This window comes from Sitophilus oryzae, unplaced genomic scaffold (genome assembly GCF_002938485.1).
Source record: "Sitophilus oryzae breed Bouriz unplaced genomic scaffold, Soryzae_2.0 scaffold_1449_pilon_pilon, whole genome shotgun sequence".
Lineage (NCBI taxonomy): Eukaryota > Metazoa > Arthropoda > Insecta > Coleoptera > Curculionidae > Sitophilus > Sitophilus oryzae.
Window position 1 is genome coordinate 1,448,473 of NW_022146114.1, and position 24,455 is coordinate 1,472,927.

The 24,455-nt window shown below is 33.0% G+C and overlaps 1 protein-coding gene across 3 annotated transcripts in view; it reads right to left on the reverse strand.

Annotated features, from left to right (window-relative positions):
* LOC115877405 (peroxidase) overlaps positions 1-24,455 on the reverse strand; it is a 119,355-nt gene that overhangs the window by 42,438 nt on the left and 52,462 nt on the right. The window contains exon 1 of one of the 3 annotated variants that reach the window (XM_030893559.1): positions 15,541-15,558. The exons of the other annotated variants lie outside the window; for them this stretch is intronic. The gene's annotated coding sequence lies outside the window, so the exon portion shown is untranslated. Of the gene's footprint in view, positions 1-15,540; positions 15,559-24,455 lie in introns of those variants that run through there. 3 annotated transcript variants of the gene reach the window in all.

Sequence of the window (24,455 nt, forward strand, 5' to 3'; positions counted from 1 at the left end):
TTTTTATTTTTTGGCGACTTTAAGAATGTGGTAGAAATGTAGCAGCAGGGGGTCCACCGAAACCAGTAAAATTTTGAAAGTGGTCCACGAGAAAAATAAGTTTGGGAACTACTGCTGTAGATCAATAAGTGTTAACTGTATTAAAACGATATTGTAGCGTGCCCAAGGTTGGCAAGAGCGGACTATTTTCAATCTTCTGATGAAATTTTTCGTTTGAAATCGACAGGATGCTGGTTTTTTCCTTAAGATAGAGGAAATGGGCGTTAAAAAGAAAATTATTATTAATTGATTCGATATTAGAATGCTTAGTGCGAAGGTTGAATAATCTGATTAGAATCTTTTTATAATGGTACGATGATAATTGATTAATGATTGTGTTTATTTTTAGAGGTGTGAATTATTAGTTCAGTATTTTTGACCGGTTGTGGTTGCATAAAAACGTCCATAGTTATTCCAGCTTATCGTGCCTCAGTTACATTCACTACATTAAAAGAGTTTTAAGTAAAACTAATATACCTAATAGTAATAGATAAAACTAGTATTCCTATAAATAGTAGTAAACAATAAGAATAAATATATACCCAAAAATCTTCTATTTTCGTTTTATTTACTGTATTAATTTCTATTATTTTACTGCATAATTTTTATTCATTTTTATTGTAAAATAATGTGCTTAGACAGAGATTTTATAGAGATATCAATCTCTATATCTATATGTTAATAATAACATCTATATGTTAATAATAAAATTTTCAGAAGTCAATGTTGCAATATTATTGTAAGCTCTAAGTTAACGGAATAGAGAAAAAATATGTCCGGATTCTTGAATCGTTTTTGTATAGATTATTTTTCTAAGAAACAATATAAAGAGAGAGGATATTGTGAACGAATTAACTCCCAGCTGAGAATACTTATTAAAATACTCTTATATTACTAATTACTCAGGAAATTACATATACAATTATTTTTATTTATTTGAATTTACTTTTTTTAGTCCGTTGCAAGAGCCAAGACCAGACGTTCAGCTTGGCCGCACAAACTGATTTTCACCTTGAAAGGCATTATTTGTTTTTAATTTGTATTTAAAAGATTGTTGTTTATTTATATTTAACAACAATAAAGTAATTAAAGATGCTTTATAATAAATCAGAGCAGACATCTTTCTCTTTGCTGGATGCCTAACAAATACCCTTTTTATTTTGAAAATTATTCTAAGAGGGTAGCGATAACTTCTGTAAGACTTTTTAAAGATGAGATTTTATTTTTTAGTAGACTATATATTTTTTAAATCTGATAATAATGTTTGAAATTTTCATTGTCTCCGGTGCAGAAATATTTTCAAATTTTGTGTGGCAGATATTTTTTCAAAAAATGTTAATTTGAGATTATGTTGCGTATTATCAAAATTCGTCAAAGATTACTTAAGCGGCCATCACACGTCCACGCTCAGGAGCTTGGAACACCTACAAAAAGGGTAATTCCACTCCTCCAACTCCCAATCGACGACATTCCAAAAATGTATGTACAACTTTGAGAAAGGCCTTACTGTAGTATTGAGCAATAAAAAGGATTGAAAGAGAGAAACGTTTATTGGCAGGCAAAAGACCATACTATAACGCGCCATACTGATGCTTTCAAAACCAAAGCAGGAACAGGGATAGGAATTTTTTTTCCGGAAAACTAAACACTCCGAACAAATAGGCCTACCCCAGCATTCTTCAGGCAGAAATCTACCCTATCGAAAGATGCGGATAACTTACATAAGATGGGAACTATCAAATACAAAAAATAGCCATCTTACTCCATAGTCAAGCAGCAATAATAGCGATCAACTCAGTAACCATGAATTCGAAGTTGATCATAATATACCTAGAGAAGCCTAACAAATTAGTCAAAGAAAAAAAGTGCTCCTACTCTGGGTACCAGCCTACACTACTAACTGAATCAGACCGTAACCACCGCAATAACAAGGCCGGACAGCTTATTCGTGACGTCATCAACTGGAAGCCTAAACTTTAATTGCATTTGATACACTTTATACGTATATAATGGATATAAACTTTAATTGCACCGAATTTTTAATAAATAATAATTAAACATAAAATTTAAAAAACATCAGATTCATACCCATCTCACATTATCCATCGTCATTGTATTTATTTATGCTGTAAGTGTGTCTTTTATTTCCTTTTCCAAGTCTATAATTTTTTTTTACAACAGTAGTTTTTCAGACGTGTATTTCAAATATAATTTATGACAATTTTTACAATAACTTTTATTTCAAAAATGGTGTTATTACTTTTAATATAATCCAGAGATATTTTTGATAAAAATATTTTTTTAATGTGAATTTTGAAAAACTCCTCATGGCTTTGTTAAAAATTATATATTCAAGTAAAACTATATTAGTTATTTCATCTTTTGGAAACCCAAGACTGCCTTTAGTAAGTCATCTGATTCGATGGTACTTGTATCGCGTGGTATTTCTTTAGACAAAATATTGTCATCATAAAATCATAAAAAGTATTGATTTTTATAGAACCAAAACAAGTAGATTTTAGGGACATTAATGACTGAATCCTAAGTTTCTTTTCGCCTTCATATAAATGTCGAACACAAATACTGTATTGACTCCCAGCTAACTGTCTATATTTTCCAAACCTACAAGTTCTCTAGTAAAACATACCTAATATTTTACTCATTAAAACAATATTTTATTATTTCAAGCTACATTACATGTAGTTAATCGATGTAGAGGGTGTAGTTTATGTAACTTTCAAATATCAAAGGTTTGAGACACACTTATAGTTTAAACACCTCTTTTTACAGATTTATAACTTTTTTCACTCTTCTATTATCGATTATAATTAGCACGTCCGCACACCTACCGATAAATCGATGACTGTCAACTGCGGCAACACCACTCCGCTACGACAGGCGGCGCCGCCGTCGCCCCTACGTAGGGGGCGTAAAGTATCGATAAAATACATAATATATACTATAAAAAATATCTATTTTTTATTGTTTTTTTCTCATGTTATACACTATTGTGAACTTAAAATATTCCTTTATTAAATTTGATTGATAAAAAGTGAGAGATAAACATTTATTAACTGGTATGATTTTTTCCGTATTCTATTAAAGCTATTTTTATATAGTATACTATTTTTAAAAACTCAAAAAAAAAACATTTTAAAACTTCGAAATATATCTGCTGAGTGAAAAAAGATCCACAATTTGAACTTTTATCGGGTAATTATCAACGCTGCTAAATAGAGTTAGGCCTCCAGTTGATGACGTCACGAGATTTTTACGTCACAGCTGTCCGGCCTTGTTATTACGGTAGTTACGATCAGACCCGTTCTGCTTCCCAAGTGGAAACCATTTAAAACAGGAATCATGAACCTGGAAGACTCCATCTGTATCCTAGAATGGGAATCCTCTAACGGTCTAAGACACTCGAAGAAATTTTCCAGAACTTACGATCAAGAACAATCCAAGATATTTGACGCCCCTTCCCATAAATTCTACCTTTTAGACACCTCCAATTTGTTTGACCCAACGATCTTCTACACTACCCAATTCCACAATAAATATATTTCTAATCATCAGTGGAATTTCACTTCCTATGGCACCTACTTATTAAAAAGTAAATAATAATATTCAGTTAACGGATGGTCAGAATTTAAAAAAAATGGCATCAAAATCCAGCAACAAAGTTGCCTTCAACCCATACTGTATCTAGAAATTCCACTATAGTGGGAAAAAAATTAAGCTCGAGATTTGGTTGCTATAGAATGATATTTAAAAAATATATAAACCCAAGCTTATTCAAAGGCAACCTATTGAAAGGCTCGTATGTGTAACTTTATAACATCATTAAAAATCTCCACGCTTGAAATTACTCTCAAAATAAAATAAGAAAAGAAAAAAATGTATACGTGGTAAAGTAAATGAATTTTTATTGAGTAAAGAGCCATAAAAAGAACGATATACGCAAATTTTTACAAAATTAATGGGGAAACCACATCTCAAAAAAGAAACTTAAGGTCGTCACAGATATTACGACAAATAAAATAAGGCAAAGTCGATCGAAACCTAATTACTACTTAGCCTTGCCGAAAAAAAATTATAGAATATAATTAACAAAAAATCGTAATGTTGGAATTTGCTACAGATAAACAAGAATCAGCCTGGAGCTGTATTTGAAATAATTAGGAAGTGGAAAAAAAATATAGACAACCTTGCCAACACCGCAGTTTATCATCAAACCTATCAGAATAAATGGTTTATTAACATTTCATGTATTTTTTAATATAATTACATAGTAAACATTATGCAATATGTATTTATTTATAGTTGAAATTCGATATTAGTTCTTACCAATTTCGATAAATAAATAATCAAAATTTCTGTATTTCCAAAATAACTCTACTGGGTGTGTCTCAAAAGTTGCTCACCCCTATAACTTTTTTATTCTTTTCAGATAAAAAACGAGATTTGTTATGTTAGTATATGACATAAATTAGGATTGATTGACGTATTTAATTGTTTTAGTCACTTCCTGTTTCACCGGAAATTACTACAACTTTTGATGTTTAAATGACACCCTTGGTATTTTTTTACTTCATTCGATAGAAAATTACGTTCTGAATAGAATATCATAGTTTAGTTAGAAATTTTAATTTAGAGGGCTATGGCCATAAATGTAACGACAGTTTGACTCTAAATATCTAGTGTGTGGTACCAAATTATTCGTAAAAAAATGCTTTTCCAAATATGCTAATGAGCCATCCTCGTACCATTTGAAAAAAATGAGATATGATTAAAAATACGATTTGGGCATCTTTTAACCAGATAGGACAAGACACAAAAAACATTAGACAATCAAATCTATTTTATTTCCAAGACTCCTTGATTAATAATTAGTGTTCTTAATATTAGCCGGGGCACTCTAAATTGAAATTTAAAATATTATTTCTTTTTGAGCGAGAATGTCAAAAGTTGAAATATGATATGTCATTCTATTCAGAGTGTCATTTTCTATCAAGAAAAGTAAACAATACCGAGATTGCCGTTTAAGAATCAAAAGTTATTAGTTACTTCTGGTGAAAAATGTGAAATAAGTGACCAAAACAATTGAATAAGTCAATCAATCCTAATTTATGTCATATTCTAACATACTCGTCATATTCTAACATATTTATCGTTTTTTTTAACTGAAAAAATAAAAACGTTACAGGGGTAAGCCACTTTTGAGGAGCACCCGGTCTATTTAAAAATACTAATTATAAACTTACAAAATATGCTGATGTAATAGAAATATGAACAAAATAATGGGTTTTCTATACAGGGTGGCCTATCGAAAACGTTCTGCAAGGCATAACGGCCAGGATTTTTTTTTTTCAAAAAATCCAAAAACACGTCAATTTTGTTTATGAGGGGGACAGCTTTTGCCCCAAAAATGATTGCAAAATCTTCAACCCTCTAAGCGGGGGTGTCATCCCCCAACTTTTTTCAAATCGGAAGGGGGGTCAAGTGGAGCCGCAATGAAAAGAGCTTTCTGTTCTCTATATTTCTCCGCTTCGTTTTTGAAAATCGGTCGATTCATTGAGAAAATATGAAGGATTGAAATTTGAAAAGTTTATTTAAACATCTATCAGAGTAAATGTTTAAATAAATTTTTCAAATTTCAATCCATCAGATAAATTCCTTCGACCAATTTGCTGTTTTTTCGTATTATTTCTAGATGTTTACGCATTTTTTCACTTGCCAAAAGGTTGAACGATCAGGTGCTGTAGTTGCTACAAAGCTGTTCTGTGATTTGTGCTTTGAAGTTCTTCTCAATATCGTTAAACTTTTTAACAATTATGGTGTACTCACTTGCAGAAAAAGTGTTTGAACGATCAGGTGCGGTCTCAATATCGTTAAACTGACCCACAATAGAATTTACAAAAATACCAGCCCGCGACGATCAAAATCGTCTTCGTTGAGTTCAGTTGGTACAAGAACTGAATTTTGTACGGGTGGAACTTGTGTTTTTTTAATATCCTTTGGACACTTGTACAATTCACGCCGGTCTCATTGGCTAATTTTCTTGTACTCAGCGTACTATCCATGGCAACTTGGCCCAATACGAATACCTCCATAGCTTCATTTACAACAGGGTTTTCCCTCTGCCTCTTTTTATTCATAACGGAACCAGTTTAACGAAATTTTGCTACTAACTCGCGAACAATTTTGCCATAAAGGTGTTTGTCAGGATGGCGTTCATTGAATATCTGCGCAACCCGATTGCCACATTCATTATTTTTAAAATAAAGTTCGATTATTTCTACTTTTTCTGCAAGTGAGTACACCATAATTGTTAAAAAGTTTAACGATATTGAGAAGAACTTCAACGCACAAGTCACGGAACAGCTATCTAGCAACTACCGCACCTGATCGTTTAACCTTGTGACAAGTGAAAAAAAGCGTAAACATCTAGAAATAATAAGAAAAAACAACAAATTGGTCGAAGGAATTTATCCTTATCATCTACTCTGATAAATGTTTAAATAAACTTTTCAAATTTCAATCCTTCATATTTTCTCAACGACTCGACCGATTTTCAAAAACGAAGCGGGAATGTATAGAGAATAGAAAGACCTTTTCATTGCGGTACCACCTGACCCCCCTTCCCATTTGAAAAAAAAATTGGGGAATGACACCCCCGCTTAGAGGGTTGAAGATTTTGCAATCATTTTTGGGGCAAAAGTTGTCCCCCTTACAAACAAAATTGACGTGTTTTTGAATTTTCTGAAAAAGAAAACCCTGGCCGTTATGCCTTCGGAACGTTTTCGATGGGCTACCCCGTATAAGGTGGAAAGGGTGAAATTTCGAACTTTATGTACTGCTCTTCCATTTGACTTCACGATGCCATTGAAAAAATAAATTAAAAATAAACTATACACGTATAACTGAACAGACTTGCAATGTTTACAACATCAAAGATACAGAGAAAATTCATTGTTTCGAGAAAAAATATCTCTATTGTAAAGGCAAAGAAATCTATGGAAAGGTATAGAATTTAAAATTGTAGTGCTATTTATGACACCCTATTGTGTTTATGGGAATTTTTGTGCATTACGTTAATAAGTGTCGAGAAATACTAATTATACTAATTAGCTAGAGGTCTATATGAATGTTAGTAACGCCTTGGGTGAAAGTATATTATATTTATGCTTGAGCAGAAATTTTGGCGTAAAAAATTATATACTAAGCTACATAAATTTATAATAATTAAAACTATTCTCTGTAAATATCGATTCTCCATCACATCGCTAATATGTAATGACTGAAAACTTGATATACTTTTTCCTCTTCTAAAGTACGTACTTGCTAATTTTTACGAAGATTAGTGTAGTTAGGCGTTCATGTATGAAAATAATAGTTACTTCATCTGGTATATTTTTCGAATAAGCTTTTATGACGTGTTTATTACTTTTTTTATCTTCAGAATCATACTAATAAAATAGGATTGTTGCTCACTTATATACAATTTAAATTTTACTGTCAACTTGTATCCAATAGAGAGATAATTATAAACTGAAGGTGACATGTTTACATGGTCAGTAGACTATGACTAAATAAAAATGCTAAATAATATCTCTATTTTCGTGGTGACTTCAAACGACTGACACTGAAAAAAAAATGTAAACTGCCGGTCTTGGCAAGATCCAGAATAATTTTACTGGACAGTTCAACCACGATTCTATTTCTACCCTGACAGATACATATGACGTGCTTAACAGGCTTGTTACTTTCCAAGCATAACCTTCACTTTGGGAAGAACCACCAATATGTACTATTGAAATCTATATTGAGATGCTGGTAAAACAGAATCACCTCAAGAAAAGAATAAATATAGCGCGATTCAGGAAAGATGATGATTGCATCATAATAAATATTCAGTAGGAATAAGAAATAAACGTTGATGTTGATAAATTCATTCATTAATTTTCTACATTTTGATTAAACACGTATCCACTTCAATAAGCTAAAACAAGATAAAGCTGACTGAAACAAGACAAAGCAGGGGAGGAAATATTCGTCTGTATTTGTTTGATTCAGTGTCATTTCCGGTCTCAAAACAATAATTAAGAAAGCTTTTCCTACACCAACAAGTTTACTTACATATTGGATCTACATTTATTTTCCGAACAAACATATTCTGACGCAACCGTCGTTCCTTTCATGAAGTAAATTATATATTTCTGGATAATATCGAAATCCTGGAAGGCGAAATAGGCTTTACGAAATTGCTCAATATACCTGAAGATGGAAACAAGGCATCATTAGTGACAGTTGGAATCTGACTCTCTTAATTTGGAAATATGGTGATAACTTGGAGAGAGAGACACTTCGTAAATAATATAAAAAATGGTATTCCAGTAAGCTAACTGCAGTTCCAGAGATAGAAGAGCTAAAAATATTCTGTCATTACCAACGTTAGAAAAGCTTGCTAAACATAAATAAGTAAAACTATGAAATTCAGCATAGTTTTTCAATATTAGCTTCAGTATAATACTGTACAGTTAAAAGTCCAAAAATTTCCTCTATTTCTAAAGATTCCTGTTTCCATTTGGGCAGATACATGTGGCGTGCTTAATAGTTTCCTCACATTACAAAGAGATTCTACTACTTGGCATTTTCAGTCCACACATTTTTTATGTGCGTAACCTCTCAGTCTGAAGACATCTAACTATTCTCTGAATCTGAATTTTGAGGATACCCACCATAGCCAACATAACATTTCCATAAGTGAAACGACATTGCACTCCCGCCGTCGTTCTATACTTCCAAAATGGCCCTGCTATACTTCCAAAAATGTCAGATTTTAGGGACACTAAATGTCGGTTCTGGTCCCACGAATGGCGTGTCTGCTTGTATTTTGGCAAAGGAGTCATTAATTTTGTATCTCTCCAAGATAACTAAAAGCAATCAACTCAGTAACCATCATAGAGAAGCTGAAAAAATTAGTTACAAGGGCTAAAAGATAATGAAAAAGCAAACGATCTAGCTAGAAAAGGAGCAAACACTACAATAACTGGACCAGAATCGTTCTGCTTCCCAAGTGGAAACTTTTTTTATAGATGGGAAACACCTTGCCAGGGCCAGAGTGTGAGGATCGCCCTCATGTGAGAGGGCCTACCCACTAAAAACCCATCTGTACCCGCCGATCTCGGTACCGCCGAAGGCATTTGTCTGTACCCAAATTATGTCTTTTTCGTTCTTCGCCTTTTTCTTCATAATGTTCCTTAACATGCCGCAAATCTCTCCGATATTTTCGTTCGATGATGTTAGAAGGTTTCCGACGTTTATTCAGTTCAAGTAACCTTCGTACCACATACTGTTTCTGCGTTTTCCCGTATATCTTCGTGCACGTGACACTCTTGTCAGTGTATGGTTAGCAGAGTCTAACGCCTCGCAATACTAGCATGTAGGAGAGTCAGCCTTGCGGATTCTGTGCAGATACTCACCAAATACTCCATGGCCAGTCATGGCTTGCATGATGTAGTAGTCCGCCTTTGCCTGGTCGCATTTTATCCAATCTTTAGAAGAGAAAGGAAACCTACTTAAAGCAAAATTCAAGACCATGGAACCCTCCCTCATCTGGACTAGGAATACTCCAACGGCTAAGACATTCGAAGTAGAGGTGTGTAGTTCGTGAACGAACTAGTTTCAATGAACTATTCCGATCTCCGAAATGAAAGGAACTAGTTCCTGGTTTCTCAAAGAACTAGTTCCTCATGACCTATTCCGGGATCGAGACTGTGACCGATATAGAATAATATGCGACGGCGACGGATCGGCTAGCGCGCGTAGCCTAATGGTAGGCAGGAGTGGGGAGTGCCAGCCGTACGTTATCGGATCCGGACCTAGAGGAACTAAACTAAATAGACTAGTTTACGTACGAACGGATCGGGCCAGCGCGATCGATGCTAGGCAGGAGTGGGGAGTGCCAGCCGTATGCCGTATGTTATCGGATCCGGATCTAAAGGAACTAGAGGAACTAAATAAAAGACTAGTTTACGTATGGATCAGTCAGCGCGATTGATGCTAGACAGGCGTGGGGAGTGCCAGCCGTATTTTATCGGATCCGGACATAGAGGAACTATTAAAAGACTAATTCACGGGAATCTATTCAGTCGGCAGATCCGAGATATAATACAAGGCGACGACGATGGATTCGGCCTTGTCTATTGCCACAGCCGGCGCGGCGTAATTACCACAGAAAATTGTCGTGGATACTGTTTTTGATTTTTAGTTTGTTTTTTAAATATTTTATGGGAATGTTCCAATTTAGGTCCCTAAAATTAAGAAATATCTTATAAAACGAAGTAGATATTCTGAATTTTTAGATAAAAACAAAAAGCTTGAAGTGAGGAAAAATGCAATTTTTCGTAAAATATTTGCAATATTTGCTCCAATTGATTTATGATATAGTTTTTTAAATTCTGATTTGAGTTTTTTTTTATTTTTTTTATCTACAATAAAACTTACCTATATGTTTTTAACATACACAATTACACGTCTCGTTATATCTCCGTACATTATAAAAATTATACACATCATCCTGTGAATAGTTCTGACTGACAACGAAACGCATTAGCAAGCAAGGGGGATGTCAATGTTAGTCGGGAACTATTGTGAACTAAAGACCTAGTTCAAGGAACTATTCCTCTGGAGGAACTGGAACTAAGGAACTAGTTCCTCCCAAGGAACTAGAATTCCCACCTCTAATTCGAAGGAATCTCTCAGAACTTACAACCGAGGAAAATCAAAGATTTTCTTACTTACATCTTTTCCAACTAAACACCTCAGTAGATTGAAGTTAAGAAACAACGGCGAATGCAGATTCTGGGTGGAACATGGAAAACACAAGAACACTTCTTCACTGGCGCATCAAAACGACAACTGACACATTCGTGTCATAACCTTGGGTACGACTGATATAGAAGCTGGAGATACTGGTTTTTGTCAAAGCCCTGAGACTGTGTAATGAATTATAATTCAAGAAAGGGGGACATAAGAGATCTACAAGATCGTGGTAAAATTAACGGTCTCCTCCCATAGCATCTACAATCTACTTTCCGGAAATACATTTATTGTTAACCGGATGTGATAGGGTTTTACCTCCATCTGAACACAGGTATCAATAGTAATTTTCTCCAAGGATATAGTTCAGCTGTTTTCTTGATCTGCTACAATAAATTCCTGCACAAAATATATTATTATCACAGAGTAGAATGTATTTCTGACGCACCATATCGTTTATTAAAATTCTATTCGTATTTTTCTGAAGTTAGGTCATAAAAGAAAATTATATATAAAGATCAAAATATTTATCGGAATACAGTCATAACTGGGCAATTATAACGCAAGATCAAAATCACCCAGCAATTACTTCTAAAAGCTTTTGCAAATTATTTAATTCTATTATGATACTTCAAATTGTTTATTGCTATTGAAAACCTTTCTTGCGACATATGGTTAAATTTTAATGGTTCGGTTTAAAAAGATATAAAATTATTTGTCAAAGTCAAAAGCCTTTTCTGTGTGATATTTTCATTTAATGATTAATTAAATTAATTAATTGTTTCATTTAATTTAAAAACGAGTCGTTATATTTCTATTAGGCTTATTATATTCCCGTTCTACAAGTATATTGTTGCGACAGATTGTGTAGTGCATAGTTAAAATACGTATGTTTTGAAAGAATGTCTATTAAAAGAATAATATATGTTACTTGTGAAATGAAGTGCAAAAACTGGAACATTTTTTGCAATTTAATATGCCTATATATTTGCAATGTTAAAATTAATGACAAAAATAGTTTTTTTTCAACCACTGTTTTTAGAATGTTAACACATTATTAACCTTTTCCACCAGGTCTTAATATACATAATTCTTATATTATTGCAATTTTTATCGTATGTCGACATTAATAATTTTCTTTCAGCCGTGAAATAAATAAATTTTATCATGTATCAAGTAATACCTTGTATGTTGAAGAAAGAATGGTGTTCTTCTGAATTAATATATGTAATATAGTCTCGAGTTCTAGAGAACTGACGGACAACAAAACTGTAATTATTCCTAAACTGAAAAAATATAAAGCCAGCCACACACGTTTCAGTATACTTGCACAAGTATAGATTTATGCAAACTCGTTTTTTTTCAGTTTAGCGTGCTAGAATTTCACTTAGCGGCTTAGCGGAAATTATATTTGCGCAAGTCTCGGATTGAAACTTTCTTGAAACTTGCACGAGTCTAGGTTCTTGCGCTATAATCTTTCCCACACACTTTCCTGTATACCTGCAGAAGTCTAATTTGCGCAAGTACACTGGAACGTGTGTGGCTGGCATTAGTAAACTTACAAAAAATAAAAATTTTAATAAGTGACTTTTAAATTTCTGATACTTTTTCATAGTTATACAAAATAATGTAATTTTGCAAAATTATTTGGAAATATTTAATGATTTTTACCAAACAATACTATTTTCACAACTTACTTTGGATTGGTACACAGGGATCGCAAAAAAATCATACTGTATGCATTCAAGAGCAACTTTGAACTTTGACTTTCATTTCTCAGTCAGAACAGCAACCAAATACTAAACCAAGCTCCCCTATACAGGGTGAGTCTTAAATAAGTGTAAATATTTTCAGTTTTTCTCTTTTTCTTTTTTATTTTTCAAATAAATCCGAAATAACCGAGTTATTTTACTTTGAAAATTTCCAAAAAATGCTTTTTTGTTAAAATTTTGAGAACCACTGGACATTTTCTGGATTTTCTTTCTTGTAAATTTAATCTACTACCTAAAGTGGCTATATTATCAATCTAAATAATTTATTATTTTAAAATATCTAAAAAAATTTTCAATTTTTTTGCAAAAAAAATCATAATCCCTAAAATCTACCCCTAAAAATATTTACACTTATTTAAGACTCACCCTGTATATTTGCCTCTGAGCCCTAGCAGCAAATTGGCGACGTAAATAAAAATAATAATAACAGATTTATTTCAAATCATGTACAGGGTGTCCCATTTTAGTTGAAATCATACGGTATCTCCGTTATTCATGAAGATAGAAGAGTGCGATTTGCACAAACCTGTGCCACTTTTTTGTCAAACGGAAGGTGCTGTCAACAAAATTTTCATAACCCTCTTCGTTTCTGAGCTACAGGGTTTTTTCGAAAATTTTGCAATTTAGGACAGCCGCCGTATCTCCGTTATTATGGATGATATCGAGAAGGTGAAAACTTATTCTTGTAGAACTTTTTACGTAGAATACAGTGGCGTACTCTGTTTTTCTAAGAAAAAAATATTTTTGAAAATATGAACTAAAGTTATGTTTTTTAAAATGGAACACCCTATATATTTATAAACCATATGATCCGCCTTGCTATGGGCTTCTCAAAAATATATATGACTCTATAATTATTTTCACTATTTACTGCAATATTTAAAATATATCATTTTCTTATTAGTAGGCCGTGATAAATTACAAAAAATCAAAATGGTATTTACTAAAATAGTCATACACACATTAAAATTTTATTTAGGTTTGATATATTTTACTTTTAAACTGTTATCACTGAATCTCTGAATATATTTTTCTTTTTTTTATAATGGAATTTATTATGACGGGATGGGTTTGCAAATATCTAAAAGCTTGCATTATTAAAGCATTTTCCAGGTGTTCGACATTGTATTAGTTGCCACGATATATTTCATATTTCAAAAATCCCCAAAATCAGAAATCGAGAACGGACAAATCCGGGAATCAGGGAGGCCATCATATGGGTCCATTGGTTCCAATTCATTGATTTGACAAATAATAATTTAACAAAATTCTAATATTTTCGTTGTAACTTAAGTTGTGAGGGGGTGGACACATCTTGCTGAAAGTATATTTCACGTAAATTAGCTAAAGGAATATTTAAAAGTTCCGATACGATAGCTTCCAAAATTTACAAATAGCGGTATAGAGAGTTAAGTTTCCTTAATATATAAAGAATTTATTAGTGGCTCTCAAAATAAAACAAGAGGCAGATAGCACTATACTTTTAATAATTCTTTAGTTTCTTTTATTATCTACTGATAAATACGATCCTTTAATATATTTTTTTAAATAATGCACTAAATAGTGAAAATAAATATAGAGTGATATATATTTTTGAGAAGCTTATGGCAAGCCAGATCATATAATTCATAAATATATAGGGTGTTCCATTGAAGAAAACATAACTTTAGTTCATATCTTTAAAAAATATTTTTTTCGTAGAATAACAGATTACGCCACTGAATTCTACGTAAAAAGTTCTACAATAAACAGTTTTCACCGTCTCGATACCTTTAAGAATAACAGAGATACAGGGAGTGTCCCAAATTGCAAAATTTTCAAAAAGACCCTGTAGCTCAGAAGTCAAGAGGACTATAAAAATTTTGTTTACGGCATCTTCCGTTTGACAAAAAAGTGGCACAGGTTTGTGCAAACTGCACGCTTCTATCTTCACAAATAACGGAGATACTATATGATTTCAAATAAAATGGGACACCCTGTACATAAATGGAACATAAAATGAAATGACGTTAGCAAGACCCGATACAAAAGGAAATACATATCAAACATTTAAATTATAATACTTGCTAACATAACTAATACAAAATGAAATATATAATCACCAGTTACCACTTATTTTAAATTTAATAATTTCTTAATTTCCTTCTGAAATTGTTTTTGAGATTGGAAGGCCTTAAATTTGTCTCATAAAGCATTGAACAGTTTTAAACACATGTAATGTGTTTTTTTTCTGTTAGTGTAAATCTATGTTTTGGATAGTTCACCTGTAGTATTCGTGTGTAGTTTCTGTATTACACTTATGCCTGTTCTTAAAAAAAACATTAAACATTCATAGATGTATGTAGCATAAGTTGTCATCATACCAAAATTTTTGAAAACAGAATAAATTTAAAATAGTATACTTTACTTTTATATCTCCAAAATAAAACTAAAAAATGGATACAAACATCAATCTCTAACCTAGATCATAATATCATTTGTTATTTATTTTGGCCCGACTTACTTATATCGTTCTTATATCATTAAAACAAATTCGTTTCGGTGAATTAAAAAAAATGGATGTTGAAATTGTTGTCCTTTCACCTCCCAACAACAGAAAATTAATCGATTGTATCTTAGCATCATCTAAATCAACCCAAATGATTTAGTTGGTTGAAAGAAATAAAACAGCAATTATGTTGTGTAGTAGCTATTATGTAAATTAATGTTCTCCGGGTGGAAAGGTTTGCAAGATTTGTTTACTATTGCAATACGCAAAATAATAATAAGCCTCGAAAAATTAAATGCAAGGTAAGATCGAATTTTTAGTTGATGTAGGTTATAGAATATAAAAATATTTTTTACATACTGATGTTTAAAAATTATAGTTAGTTGAATAACAAAACTAATTAATTAATTTTTATATTACCTGAGAAATAGAACTAATTGATGGTTGAAATTAAGAATCGTGACACCGGTTCTGTTACCAAGCTTTAATTTGCAACTAATCTTATACGATTAGTGTTATACGTGGTTCTAGACAGGGTTATTTATGTTAATCGTGACAAAGTATGAAATCTAAACGATTTGAATTTTAAAAGATATGCTTTTTGGAATATAAAAAGGACTATTAAAGCTGCAATTTAAAAATTATTTTCGTATCGCACAGGGCAGCACAAATAAATATACAATCGGCTTAAAACGTTCTACGTCTTCCAATGCCATCTCTCCATGCCTGTCTGTCTCTTCACGCGCCGTCTCCGAGAGCTCTTTCCTCCATAAAAGTGTCAATCGCTTCCTGCCAACTTCTTCTCGGTCTACCCGGTTTTTTCTCCCTGCAGGTTTCCAGTTTATGATTTGTTTTGGGATTCTTATTTGTGCCATTCTTTGGACATGCCCGTACCATATGAGTTGTGTGATCTTTATCTCGTCCACTATTGTATGTTTAAGTTCCATATAATCTCTCTTATCCGTTCATTAGTTATTCGTTCGAGTCTTGATTTGTCTGCTGCTCTCCTCCAAAAATCCATCTCTCTAGTTTCTAGCATTCGTTTTGTTGTTTTCTTCATAGGCCACACTTTACAGCTGTATGTCGTTATACTCTTGATGATGGTATTATACATTAATGTTTTGTTCCCGTTCTTTAATGCTTCTGTCCAAGTTGCTTTCGTTCTTTAATTGCTATATCCAACACTCCATCACTTGTGATTTCGATATCCAAATATTTGTATTTTGTGCAGCACTTGATTTGCTCCCTTCTTCTAGTATTATGTTTTGTTGTTGTCCTCCCATACACATAATATATTCTGTTTTGTTACTATTGATCTCGAGTCCCCATTTCTGATATTCTTTTATAGCGCACGTGTCATAAAATTTATCTCATCGTAATCAAAGCACAATGTGTAGATGTGTATTCCAATATTTTTACAAAATTTTTGCTCCCAAACTTTGAAAACTTGTTCGAGATATATCTTGAACAGTGTTGGTGAAATACAGCATCTTTGTTTAGAACTTTGGTTCCACTAAATGCTGTTGTTAACTTGCGGTACAAATAATTAAAAAAAAAATTAAACTGTATTTTACTCTTTATTGTATGTTTAACTTGTAAATGATTAAAGCGAATTTTAAAATTTATTTCTACCGTTTCTTATTTTTTTTTGAAAACGAAATAGCAATTTAAAGGTTTATTTTTCCAAGCCTATAAATGTATTCGGGAAACTGCGGAAGCATATTTTGCCAATAAAAATAAGTAGAAAATTTCATATAAACTTATGTCCTAAAATGCTTCGTTTTGGAGATACAGAGAGTAGAAACTTCATTTTTATTTCGATTTTTTCCAAATAATTCCTGAACTAATGTAAATATTTTGAGAAATTAAGAGACTATAGATAATTTTCAGAATCTAAATTAGCAATGATTCTTTGACTCCGAAGTATCTTATAAACTTACATTATAAACATACAGATATTTACTTTTTGAAAGACTAGTGATGATGAATAACATCTACTCATACTAATGATGATATGAAAAATTCAGTCCACATCCAACAAATTTTCAATGCCTTGCAAGTTATCTTTTCAGCACTATGGAGTTAATGTATCATTATTCATAACAACTATCAATTAACCATTGATTATTTCGATTTGATAATAAGCTATTTCATTAATTAATCATATAACATGCATTTTGTCAGTAGCTTGACCTCAGATTAATTTATGGACTTATTTGAACTTGTTCTAATTCTAATCATTCTTAGAAGGATATTATGAATTTTGTTAGTAATTAATTTAAGAATTGTCAAAAATTTGCAACCGTTACATTAATCTTATCCACGCGATTAAAATTTAGTCTTGATGATGCAATAATAGCTTAGTAGCTTGGAACAAGTAATGGAAATTTCCACTTGTTTATCAACGCTTCTAATACAAAATGCACTATTTGGACAATAGGCTATAGTTAACCGTCAGCAGAAGTAATTTAAATATAAATATAGCTATGATTAATATAGTATACAGATAAAGGTTTTTAAACTGATTTTTAACACTATTTAAACTAATTTCAGGTCGGGTTCTAGTATTTTAAATTGTTTAACCTCATAATAATAGTAACACGTGCATGATAACTGCCTAGAAAGTTCTACTTCAGATGCCCATCAAGTTTTAAAACAGTTTATTTCACAGCCATATTTTCTATGGCATTTCATCATTTTTACCATTTCACCTGCCAAAAAATGTAGATTACTTATACCTATGTTATTATTGCTAATATTTTATTTTTATTTGTGAATCATATCGTCGTCCAACTTATGTATAAGACTTGCACTTGAGACTCCCCTACAGGCGCAACTTTAATCTCAAGAAATGCTGTAACTACCAGCCATCAGAGTATCAAGGCATAGTATTTGAATTCGATGTACCTTAACTGTACCTTTTCTCCTGATAAATTTACTAAAATGCAGTTACGCCAGTAGTACGTGAGATAGGGGACGATATATTTATGCTAAAATTGTAATAAATATACTTACCAGCATGAAAAATGAGCTCCTTAAAATGTATATGTATTTTAAAGTTTAATATATTTTGTTCTAGTAGGCCGATTTTGCTTAAGCAATATGTAGCTAAAATTATTTACCTTTTTAATATCTTTTTCTAAATTACAAATGAAAATTTCCATCTGACATTTATACGGCAGCAAACAAAATGTGGAATATTAGTGAAAGTTTGATGCATCCTGTCGAAGCTAAGACATCAAAGAATTTAAAAATCATTTTATCATCTAGGTACATCTTTTCTGGATGGTTTGTTTTTTGGTTCATTTCAATGGCTTTATTTTTGTTGGAGATATTCACTTTTGCAGAAGACACTAATATTTTTTCGTATTTTTTGTCTTAAAACATGCATTTGCTTTTGGTCCGATTCTTCTTTGGTCGTCTCGATTCGAAATTCTCATACGAAGGTCCCTGGACGTCTAGCATATGAACTTGCTCCAAGGAAGCGACTACACAGTACTTCGTGAATGCTCATCCACTACCAATATAAATATGTTAGCGACATCATTTTGGTCTCTATCATCTTTAACTAAAGCAATTATAATGACTTTATGGTAACTCTGCTAGAGTAACTGCCCAACAGACAATAATACTATGATTTGTCAACACTGACATTACATAAATTATAAACAATATTTGTGACTGGAGCCAAAGACAAACATATGGTTTTAATGTAAACGTTACGAAAACATGTTAGTGTCTTCTTCCAAAGCGAATAACGTTTTGAAAGGGTTTTCTATAAGTTGATTTCTTAGTGCTTTGTTATTTATTCATAACTTAATTAAAACGTGAAGCTAGAATAAATTTATTTTTTATAATGTTTTTAGCGCTTTAACTTTTACACTAAGTAAAAAACTAATAAGAATAAAGCTAATAACCTGTCGCAGAAAGCAGAAAATATTTTATCATTAATAAGGTACTTACCTACACCTTGACCTTCACAATGAAATTTTTTATTTAACCTTATTTATGAGGTGTAGAATTTTAAGGATCTCTATAAATTGCGGAAAACCCAAAGATTTTAATTCGATATTACAAAATCATCTATTAATTAACTATGTAATTAGCCGTGAAATTAGTGGTTATTGTATTAGATTATATTCTATTCATTGCAATTAAATGTACTTATGTTCAGTCTAATTATTATTATTTGGGAAAAAACAATGTAAAACTTTGAATTTGTGTATCAAGGTCACCCAATTAAAATAATAATTTAATTTAACTAACCTTTAAAATATTTTTTTTTCAAAATATAGTCATAAACAAATTAATTGCAACAAATTTATTGACATTTAGTCGATGAATCTACAATACGACTTTGGTGGATAAATCTACAAATAAAAATACAGCTAAAATTTCCTATAAACATATGCCCTAAAATGGCCCCCTGGAGAAGTTCACTAGAAGCTACTGTAATTTTGGAGTTACGATTTTTTAAAATTTTTAACCCCCTCCCGTACCCCCTTACCAACCCCCCACCCCCACCAAAAACCAATGGCCAGATTATCGGGTGCCACAGTATTTTTGTGCCAAATTTGGTTAAAATCAGTTCAGCGGTTTTTGAGTTATCGTGTTACAGACGGCAGACGGACAGACAGACAGACAGACAGACACCATGAAAATATTTGGTATTTAGGTCATTTATGACCCAAGTAACTCATTTTGAGTGAAATTAAAAAAACTGGTATGGTCGGCTAATAATATAATTTGATTATTTTGACACACAATAATTGGTAATCCGTTTTTCTTGAAATTTGGTACTCTAACACACATTTTAATGCCAAAGCGAATGGCAGTAGTGTAAAATTCCGCAACAGCCCTGAAACGGTACTTTCCGTTAGGGTAAAGATTACTACAGGTGGTACTTCTTTTAATCTATTATCTCTTAATGCCATGTTAATATTATCTCTTAATGTCAAACGTACAGCCTCTCCACTAAAAATATCATTTTTGCTCCCAAAGTAAAAAAAAAAATAAAAAATATATTATTATTTTATGGCGTACATCAAATATATTGACAATACAATTGGATATAGAATACTAGAGTACTACTGGTGGTAGTTATTTTATCTTAATAGATAGATACAGTAATTTCAACAAATGAGAAAAAGCTAAGACTTTTTTACGTAAGAAACTGCTCTTCGTTTAGTTCCCAACAGTGAACGGTTTCCATGATTTTTGCGTTTAAAGGTTATGATATATGGATTTTATTATTAGTGAAAGATAAAAAATCTGTAAAGAAATTATAAATAAATTAATCTCGTGATTTTTCTAATGCTACAATCGATGCATCGCAACCTTTCAATGCAAATATCTGCAAAACCCGTCCAATGTTTGGAACTAAACGAAGAACAGCTTTTTTACGTAAAGAAGTCCTAGCTTCTTGTCATTTGTTGAAATTACTCTATCTATTAAGATAAAATAAGTACCACCAGTAGTACTCTCTATCCAATTGTATTGGCAATATATTTGATGTATGTCAAAAAACAATAGTATATTATTTTATTAGGAGTAAAAATGATACTTTTAGTGGCGAGGCTGTACGTTTGACATTAGAGGCGAACCACAAAAAGTCATTTTACTCCGAATAGAATATGCTATTTTTTTAAAACGTCCCAAATAACGTTTTAAACAATTTCAAGCGTTGAAAATAATATAAAAAAATTATAAGTAATACCTATGTAAGTAATTATATAAAAAAAAGAAACTATGGTTAAGCTCGTTGACTTTGACACTTAATGTCAATTTAATAATATATTTTGTACTTTTGTGTTTAGACGTAAAAGTACTTTACTTTTATGCTTAGGCGTAAAAGTGCTTTACTTTTATGCTTAGGCGTTAAAATGACGTTTTTATATTGTTAATCACGTCGCAAAAATTAATACTCTTATGATGTTCGAAAAAAAAAGTTTTAGTTTTTTGTTTAATGTGAGTTATGACTAAGTGTTTATTGTCATTTCAGTCCAAATAATTTAATAAATGCCAGAATATACCCGAGAATAAATGTAGCTTGACAAACAAATATAAAAAATAAATTGAATACAATAATCTATACCTAACAGATTTACGATCTTTACAATGCAATCTAATAAAACATCAATTTAATTGAACTATAAAACACTTAATTACCGCTGTAAATTATAAGTAGCTATAATATATTCTTAATTTAATGATGGTACAATTTAAAGCATGTAGAATGTATGGGGGTTAATCACCGCGGCCTTACAGTCTATTGTGCTTCCCTTTCTTGAGTTATAGGTCATCATATAGTCTTAGGGCTTTGACAAAAGCTAGTATCTGAAACGGTTTTACATTACTTAGTTCTCCATCTCCGATATCAGTCATACCAAAGTTCATGGTAATGGTTGTCGTCTCGGCGCAGTCTGCGGGAAAAATGGGAAAATACCAAACCAAACACTTCATTAGGTGTTCTGGTATTTCCCCATTTTCCCCACAGACTCTGCACTAGCCGTTGTTTCTTAGCTGCAATGTAATAGACAGTGTCCTGTTAAGAACCCCGTAACAATCCGAAGATTGTTCTTACTTAAATCAAGAAAAGTAAATCGTAAGTTCTGAAACATTTCTTCGGGTGTCTTAAACCGTTGGGGGATTCTCATTCCGGGTTACGGATGGAGTCTTCCATATTCTTGAGTTACGCTTTAAATTGGTTTCCATTTGGGAAGTAGAACGGTTCTAGTTCAGTTAGTGGAATGTTTGCTCTTTTTCTAGCTAGATCGTTTGCTTTTTCATTGCCTTCTATCACTTGGTGGGCTGGCAATCGGATTAGGAAGACTTTATTATCTTTGCCTAATTTTTTCAGCTTCTCTGGGCACCAACTTCGAATCGATGGTTACTGAGTTGATCGCTTTTAATACTGCTTGGTTATCGAATAAGATGACCATTTCTTGTTTTTGATAGTTCCTATCTAAGGTAAGTTGTACGCATCTTGCGATAGCGTAGATTTCTGCCTGAAGGATGCTAATTGGTAGCCTGGTAGGTGCCCATTAGTTCGGAGTATTTAGTTTTCGGCCCATAATAATCATATCCCTGTTCCTGCTTTGGTTTTGGTACATCGGTATATCATTGGTCAAGCCTTTATGACCCGCACCTTCTCTTCCCTGCAACATTCTAGCCACCTTCAATGTGTAAAGCCCGTTTTACATACTACAGTATACGGCAGTTGTTCAAACAGTACCGTTTACACGGCTAAGGGATACAGAGTTGACAAAGATTAGCCGTATATACGGTTCCGCTACTCATTCCTTAGCTGTGAAAAGGTGCCTATGGAAGGCTGTCATATATGTGGAAAATTGATTTTAAGCTGGCTCGTGTGCACATGGTATTGGAAGCTGAACAAGGCTGGACACAATTAAGGGATGCGATTCATAAAACCAGCGAAGCAGTACTGGAAAAGTCGAACAAAAAGACACAACCAGACTGGTTTAACGAAAATCAACCGCATATACAGGCTTTGTTGGAACAAAAGCATAGAGCACATCAAGCAGTCACTGCAAATCCACATAATCCAAGACTGGTAGACAACTTTAAAGCAGCCAACAACACGCTTCGAAGAGAACTGCGCCAAGTAAAGGATAACTGGTGGTCACAAAAAGCGAATCAGATTCAAGAGTACGCCACGCATCACGATTATCGTAAATTCTTCGAGGCTGTAAAAGAAGTATACGCTCCAACTAAGAAGGCAAGCTGCCCAATCATGGCTCAAAATGGCGAACTTCTAAAAGAGGAAGAACAAATCAGAAATCGCTGGAAAGAACATTACAGCCATATTCTTAATCAAGAAAACAACCCCAATATAGAAGCACTAAACACAATACCTCAGTATAACAGCCTCGATGTATTAGACATCCCAATAACAGAACAAGAAATAAAGACCTCCATAAAACAGCTTAAAAACAACAAATCAGCTGGCTGTGACGCGATTCTGGCGGAAATCTATAAGTGTGCAAGTAAAGAACTTATTGGTCTGCTTTGATGTCATATGGGAAAGCGGAGAGGTACCTCAGGATTTTCGCAACGCGAATATAGTGAATATATTTAAGAACAAAGGAAGTGCATCAGACTGCGGAAATTACCGTTGAATTATGCTATTGGTTATCGGCGGAAAAATTCTTGCAAAAATAATGTCAAACCGCCTGCACCCATATATAGAAAATATCCTTCCAGAATCGCAAACGGGTTTTCGTACCAACCGCGGCACCGTCGATTCCATATTTTCCATCCGTCAACTACAGGAAAAAGTAAAAGAGCAGCAGTCTAAACTTTATGTTGCATTCATCGATCTAACAAAAGCCTTCGACTCTGTGAACAGAGATGCGCTTTGGGCAATTATGGAAAAGTTCGGAGTACCCAACAAATTTCTTACAGTGTGTAAAAGCCTCCATAACAACAACAAGTCAAGAGTGTCACATCATGGATCACTGAGCGACCCATTCCTAACTAATACAGGATTTAGACAGGGATGTATCTTAGCGCCTCTCCTATTTAACATATTCATGGCAGCGCTCTCCATTATAGTGGACAGCAAACTGCAGGGAGAGGAGGATTAGATACAGATATGACGGCGAGAGTATTGAACATAAATGGTCTCAAAATGAAAACACGTACAAAATTTATCACAGAACTTCAATACGCTGACGACTGCGCTCTAGTTGCAAACATGGTACAAGAATTACAAGAAATGTTGAACACATATACCTGGGCATACGTGGCTTTGGGCCTTAAGCTAAACATCGACAAAACTAAAATCATGTGCACTCCCCCGGAAGATCACAACAATGCTATAAAAATCGGAGAAGAACTATTGGAATATGTGGCGGAATTAAATTACCTTGGCAGTTTGATTTCGGAAAAGGCCAATATTGACTCTGAAATTCAGCACAGATTAGTAGCGCCTCAATGGCATTCTGAAATTTAAAGACAGGGTTTTCTACAATCATGACTTGAGTACAAAAACAAAACTTGCAGTATACCGAGCAATTATAATCCCACCATGTTATATGGGAGCAGAAACCTGGGTGCCTTACCGTTGCAGACGGTATGAGGAGGCCGGGTGGACAACTGAAAAGATACAAGGACATTTTCCACGAAAATTTAAAGGGAATCAACATGCAGAATGAGTGGGAAAAAGCAGCTCACAATAGAACTCAATGGAGAAGGGTTGTAAACTCAGTTAACAGCGGCAACCAAAAAGTAATGAGACAACAAAGCAATGAGATTTTTGAATGTCCGGAGTGCGGTAGGCAGATAACATCACGTATCGGGCTTTTCAGTCACAG